Source organism: Etheostoma spectabile, chromosome 22, assembly GCF_008692095.1.
Source record: "Etheostoma spectabile isolate EspeVRDwgs_2016 chromosome 22, UIUC_Espe_1.0, whole genome shotgun sequence".
Lineage (NCBI taxonomy): Eukaryota > Metazoa > Chordata > Actinopteri > Perciformes > Percidae > Etheostoma > Etheostoma spectabile.
The window spans coordinates 11,285,981-11,292,526 of record NC_045754.1 but is presented as its reverse complement, the minus strand read 5'-3'; the positions used below and the strand labels follow the sequence as shown (position 1 = coordinate 11,292,526).

Here is a 6,546-nt window from a genome sequence, read left to right as displayed (position 1 = left end):
AAACAGGAATTGTTTTTATCACTGTGTGTGTATTTTAACCTCGGGGAAATTATGTCTCACCCACATGAAAATGAGTGAGTTCTGTTTTCATTGTTTAAGAAATGTGAGAATGCTCATTAACTATAGACACAAGAGATATATGTTATTTACCTTGTTAGAAAAAAACCTGCCTGGCACAGGAAGAAGTGTATATTAACGAAAAGCAATCCCAATTGTCACAATCTTTATTATAAAAGGTAAATTTGAGAGGTAATGGTCCAGAAAGATGATAAATGTTTTTTTATCCGGGCTTTTCCACTTTTACTGGTCTGTTTATCATGAAGAGGAGCTCCCTGCGGAGCTAATGTCAGTCACAAAAGTAAATGCCAAAGAATGATGAGCTCATTATGATGACGGACTAAGCAGTGGAAAGCAATGCTGGCCCACTTTCTTTCCTTCCCCTTCTTATGTTTATGCCATACCACATGTTGACATTCATGCAGGGCCTAAAATAGATACATGGTGCCTATGGAGATGTGCATTGCTGAATTTACAGCATTCTCTTTAATGTAAGGGTACGGTTGGGTTTTGAGGTCAGAGAAGAGCGAGCCGTGTACAGATTAGCTCTTGCAAAGTACAAAATGAAGTAAATGGTTTATTGATTTTACCCCTCCTTCAGACAGAACATAATAGCGTGAGACGAGATGTTAATAAAGTCTGAAGCTTTAATGAGATGACACCTACACTGCAGACAACCTGCTGGGTGAAGAATGCACGACTGTAGTTCCCACGGACTGATCCAATCCTCCTCTCCAGTAAGTACAGTAACTTCAAATGAATGATTATAACTGTTGTAGAGCGATATAAGGTCCACATGCTGCCAAGATCAAGGAATGTAATATAACTAAGATACTGTTTCTGATCCTTTTCTAAGACTGAAACATAGTCTAAGTGGGCCCGGACAAGTACTATTAATGAGTTGCATCAGCCCAAATTGATCTGAGACTTAGAGAAGAATATCAAAAGCATTTGAGAAAGAAGAAGAGAGAGAAACTATTGATTTTTTGGGTTGACTGCTTAGCTTTTCCACTGAAATCTCATTAAGGATGAAGAGCCCCGCCACAGTTGGCTTTGAGCAGTGTTTACCATCTTCCACATAGAATCTTTTAATCACGGGAGCTGCCTAGCTGCCAGAATCTATAGTTAGGAATCCCACACCAATGGGTGAGTAGAGGATACACAGCTCAGTTTGGAACTGGAAAAATGAAACTGATGGACTCAAGCTTTTTGCGCTGGGGCCCAAGTTCACAAATTGTGTCCTTCAAAGCTTCGCTTTTGCCTCTTGTCGTCTTAAAGAAAAAGACCGGAGAAAGAAAAACACAGACAGCAAATGGCTATGATGTGGAAGGCTTGTCAGTTATGCTTATTTATTTTTTTCCCCCCACAGCGATAAAGGCGTCATTAGCTTAAGGTCAGTTTACTTGCACTGTCTCCTACATTTTCCTCGCATCTTCTGTTTTTTTTACAAAGTTGTTGTGTGAAAGAAGAAAAAGCTCTCCTCCTGCCACAGACCTTGCAAACATGGTTAGATGATGATTTCATTCCCTGTAAATCTCCATCAGCACTTTCTCTCGGTTAGTGCAGCACTCAAACTCCCTCTTTACCAATGTTACTGTACTAAATGAAATATATTTGCATTTAAGTACCAAGTTCCACCATCAGGAAAGTAAGTAATATGGTTACTTTTTTTTTTATATAAAAAAGACATTTTTAAATCAAAGTTTTAAGATGATACTTTAACTAACAGCTGTCATATGTAGTTATACTTATCAAATCGTTATTTTCTTAATCTCCAGTTCCGTCTTTAAGGTGCATAACATCCTTTTGGAAAATAGGAACACTGCACATTTCCTCTGCCCAGTCCATCACAACGGAAATTTAAAACATCAATGGTTAAAGATAGAATTCATCTCCCATAATTAATATCTCCCTTCTTTTTGAGGAGGACTGCAACCACACAGCACTCATGTGGCTGAGGAAAACCAGGGTTTAATGAGAGGGATGCAGCTGAAGAAGAGACAGTGCGAGACCTGGTGAGGAAGTATACATTTTTATAATCTTTCACTGAATAGACTGAAGCGTTTTACAGCCTCTGGGTTTGACTCCAGCCAAGCAGTAGAACTATTTTGAGACCCATCAACATATTTGACAGTGCTTGAACAGTTCAGCAATCAAATGAAAAACACAATAACAGTGGGGATGATCGTACTGTATGCTCAGGAATGTTCCACGATAAAACCGTTCTCCACAGGCTAATAGGAGTAGAGCCAAGAAAATGTCAACATTGATCAGTGCAATTTTACAGGCAGAGCATCAGCAGCTCATTACATATATATATTGACAAGGGTTATAAGAGCTAAATTTAATTAGCTAATTCCTTAAAATAATGAAGCTCCCTGTTCCTTTACGGCATCTACAGCCATCATTCAAGTTGATGCCAATAAATACCAGACTTTAATTAGCATGAATAAGGGCGGTATGACTTTGCATATCATCAAATCCTTATGTCATCTTCAATGAGGATGAAAACTAAATTAGGATTAGGCCCACCAAAATGGTTACCATTTGTTGATATAGATATTACTACTTATTTCAGGAGTGCAGTAAGCAGCAAACGTATCTATAACATATTTTACAATGAGTTGTTTTTACTTTAATCATTTTGACAACAGATAAGGTGAAGCCTCCAACCTTAACCGCTATGCGGCATTCATTCATTGTCCACTCAGTCCATTTTATAGGCGATGAAACCCATCCAATATTGCTGAGCACGGTGTGAGCGTGCAAGAGGGAGCAACATAAACAGTATTGACACAGCGTACATGCTTTCTTGATGTCAAACTGTCTCGCTTAAAAGCCAGCTGCTCTAATTAGCTATGGATTCTCCTGTACATTAGCCCTTCCTTATTATTTGACATGATGTCCACAGTAAGTGTTTGAGCCGCTGCCATAACCCTAAGTGAACCTCTAAAATATGGTTCACAGAAGCATCAATAAACATATCCGCATTAATGTAAATAAAATGTCTCACTCTGAGAAGAATTTCAGTGAGGTTGATACTGGGGATGTTAATGATTAACCGTTTGATCATTATTCGACGACAAGAATCTTGACTGAATTCAATTTTTTTGCATAGTAGGAAACAAAATAGGCTATAGAATGCATTTCTTCACCGCTAGTTGCGTTTCAAATTCTTTTTCCTGCTAAATTAATGGCTCTCTGCTAGATGGTGGATACAACGGAGAGCTAGATGATGCATTTAATATATCCTTAGAAGTCTCACTGACAGTACATCAATGAGTCAAAATGTGTTTCTAGTATTTTTTTTTTATCCAACGAAAATGTTAACACATGGGCTGCTTGCTGCCTTTTGCATAAATTAATAAGGCTATGGAATCTTCTTCAAATATCACATATCATGTCTAAATCACAGTGTAAACGGATCTCCCTGACGTCTGACATTGTGTGCAAGTAACTGGCTCTGTTTCATCATCTTTGGAATTTTGTGTTTGCTGTCTGCAGCCAGCATTGGGTCGCCACGGAAACAGCTCGTCAAATCTGAGCTGTGTAGTCTTTCCGATTTTGAGGCAAGTTGTGGCAGGGATTCCTATACAAGCATAAGAACATCATTAAATTTACTTAGATAACTTCGTGCATTGATGAAGTCTTTGAGTTACCGTTGTGCCTATTTACGTCATGTATGTTGCTTTGCTTTGTGCTACAGTTATCTGTCCTCTGGTATAAGTGAAACATATATGGCCAAAGAACTATTCATTTGTCTTTTCCCTTATACAGACAAAAAAATATGTCCGCAATTTGTATATTAGGCTTTCCCAACTCTGAGTATGTAGGGTAATGTTAGTGTCCCGAGGCTCAGTGCAAGAATGCAGTTGTCCAGTGGATTCACAAGCACCTGCACAGACACCTGCAAAGATCCCTTGTGCATTTCTGGGAAATGCTTCTCTCAACACAAATCAGCTCACTTTGTGCTCGTTTCAGTCAACAAGGTATTCTAGGTGTGCATTTTTGCCAGCAACCTACGTCACCCAGTGCTTCACACTCAAACTCAAACCCTCAGAACCACTCAGTTTTCTTCCCTCTGAAGAATTCTAATCAATCAGAAAGCCCTCCAGACACCTCCACAAATGCTCTCTCATTCCCAGCCAGGACAAAAAAAGGCTTAAGTCAATTGGGGATAAAGGAAATACTGATGTTTGTGGATGAAATGAGTGTCTGAAGTCTAATTTTGGTAGATGAAAGCCTGGAAACATTGCGGCCGAATCCAGTCTTTCCCAACAAACCTATTCACAGTCAGGATAGAAATCGAGCACTGGAAAATCAGACCGTTATTTCACACTATTTTCAACTGGCTGGCAGGAAAGAAAATAATGTTCGTTTGACGAGCCAAATGCATTGGGGAGTAAACAATAAATCTGCTGCTTTAGTTTAATCTTCAAATGTTTTATTACACCAGCAGAGATTTAAATTTGTTATACACATAGGGTAGATGATTAGGAAAGTAGCAGTGTCTCAATGGTGATCATAGAGTAGGTAATCATCACATAAAGCACTACTATTATAAATCCAGTGTACAGAGAAGACAGCTAAAGGGCTAAATATATAGTCTAATTCTATGAACATAATCAATCCAAACTAAGTGTGACATTTAGCTAATATCCGACTGGTATTTCATGTGATGTGATGAGGTAACTGCCTAAACTTGCAATTATTCTGTGCTCGTCTTAATTGATGGTTACCTACACGTATCTAAAAGGGTGGTCGGATAAAGGTAAATCCTGTTTAAATCTCATATGGCATTGACATTCATGACGTTCCTAGCAAAATGTATGTAAAAGTTAAATAGAAATTAAACAGGAAATAGAAAATGGGGGAACGTTGCATGACTGCATTTTTCATCCATGGTGCACATTCAAGACAGGACTTGAATTAAATTTTGGTAGGAAAAGCACAAAAATGTAATTGGCCGGTGAAATGTTAAGCCATTTAGACAACTTTTTTCAGCTTTTTAAATATGCTCCACACTGGTCAAGTTTTCCTATAAAAAATTAAAGAACCTCTGGTCACATTACCCAACTTACTCTGAGATGGTAATGGAATGGGACACAGGAGAGTAAGCTCTGGTGGAATTCACCCCCAGGTCAGCAGGGAAGTTCATCACTCATGAACTCTATCTATGGGCACAGGTTGAAGCCTTTTTTTGCGAAATGGCCTTAATATTACAGCTTTCAAAATGTACTCCTCCAATATGACACAAGGTTCTGTCTGGAGTAGGGTCACAGTTTTAGAAAATGAGATAAAAAGAACATCTTGGATTTATGCCATTCAATACAAGGCATCCAGAAGAGATTTCCCTTCAACACACTCAAATAAATAACTGCATTAATGATGTTCATTCTTAACTCTATTTAAATTGATAGTGCCTAGGAATGTAACGGTATGAAAATTTAACCTTACAGTTATAGTGACCAAAATTATCACGGTTTCCGGTATTATTGCAGTATTTTTTAAAGTGTGTTCAATATCTTCAGAAAGTACTGACAGGCCTACACAAGCTAAAATAGTTTCAAAAAGTGTAACCTTGTTTATTATATTACAAAAACATAAGTAAAAACTATTGAAAACTGGCTACTGAAACACTGGCCCGCAGTAAGTAAGAACTTGAACCAGAGATGTCTGACTTTGAGATCCAGGAACCCCAACATGAAGTTAACTATGACGTTGTATTTGACATTCCATGTGAAGTTGGATATGGTTCTGAAACATAAGCAAATACTGCACATTAATAAGCATTAGGGCTGCAACGATATGCAAGTATAAAACCAAAATCTCCACGAACCTGTGTCATGGAGTGAGAAGACAGAATTGCGACACACCCTTCCAACTCCCAGAGTTATCCTTCCTGTCCAGATCCAATGCTTCCACATCTTTAAATTATTAGTAGTATTAGTCCTTTTGGTCCTGTTTTGTCTGGTAAATTTCGCTAACTGTAAAGACGGCTAAAAGCGAAAGAGGGGGCACTGGTAACGCTCACAGAGGTGTAACGTTACAAATGGGCGATGTTCTGACTCTGGTGCCTGGGTCTGTTTCCTGACGATTCAGTAAACTGCCATTAGCGTCCTTAGCACCGGAGTAAAGTGCTGACCGGGCTAGCCCTGGGGCGCGGCTGTAATGATAGTGAATGGTTACTAGTTGGCTGGGAGCTAACTGTGGAATGGATGTGTCCGAATACATTAGCATTAGCTACTTGTCAACCTTTACAGTAGGCACCAAAACTCTTTTCCTCTTCGTTCTTCCTACAGATTTGGAGCGGAATTGTCCATTACTGTTACCATTACCATTATTCTTATGTCTTAGTTAAATCACCAAAACAAATTTTGAAACATTTTAAGGTACAAAAGAATCTTTGGTGTTGGATCAATCAATATTGAAATCAATCGATATCAATAAATAAGGTATCTGCTGTATAACTATGTTGCAAAGTGGGAT

The 6,546-nt window shown here is 38.5% G+C and overlaps 1 long non-coding RNA gene across 1 annotated transcript in view; it reads right to left on the bottom strand.

The window, feature by feature from the left end:
- Positions 1-430: 430 nt before the first annotated feature.
- LOC116672490 (uncharacterized) overlaps positions 431-6,546 on the bottom strand; it is an 18,876-nt gene continuing 12,760 nt past the window's right edge. Inside the window, exon 3 of the long non-coding RNA XR_004327566.1 lies at positions 431-443. This is a non-coding gene — a long non-coding RNA (uncharacterized LOC116672490). The remainder of the gene's footprint in view (positions 444-6,546) is intronic.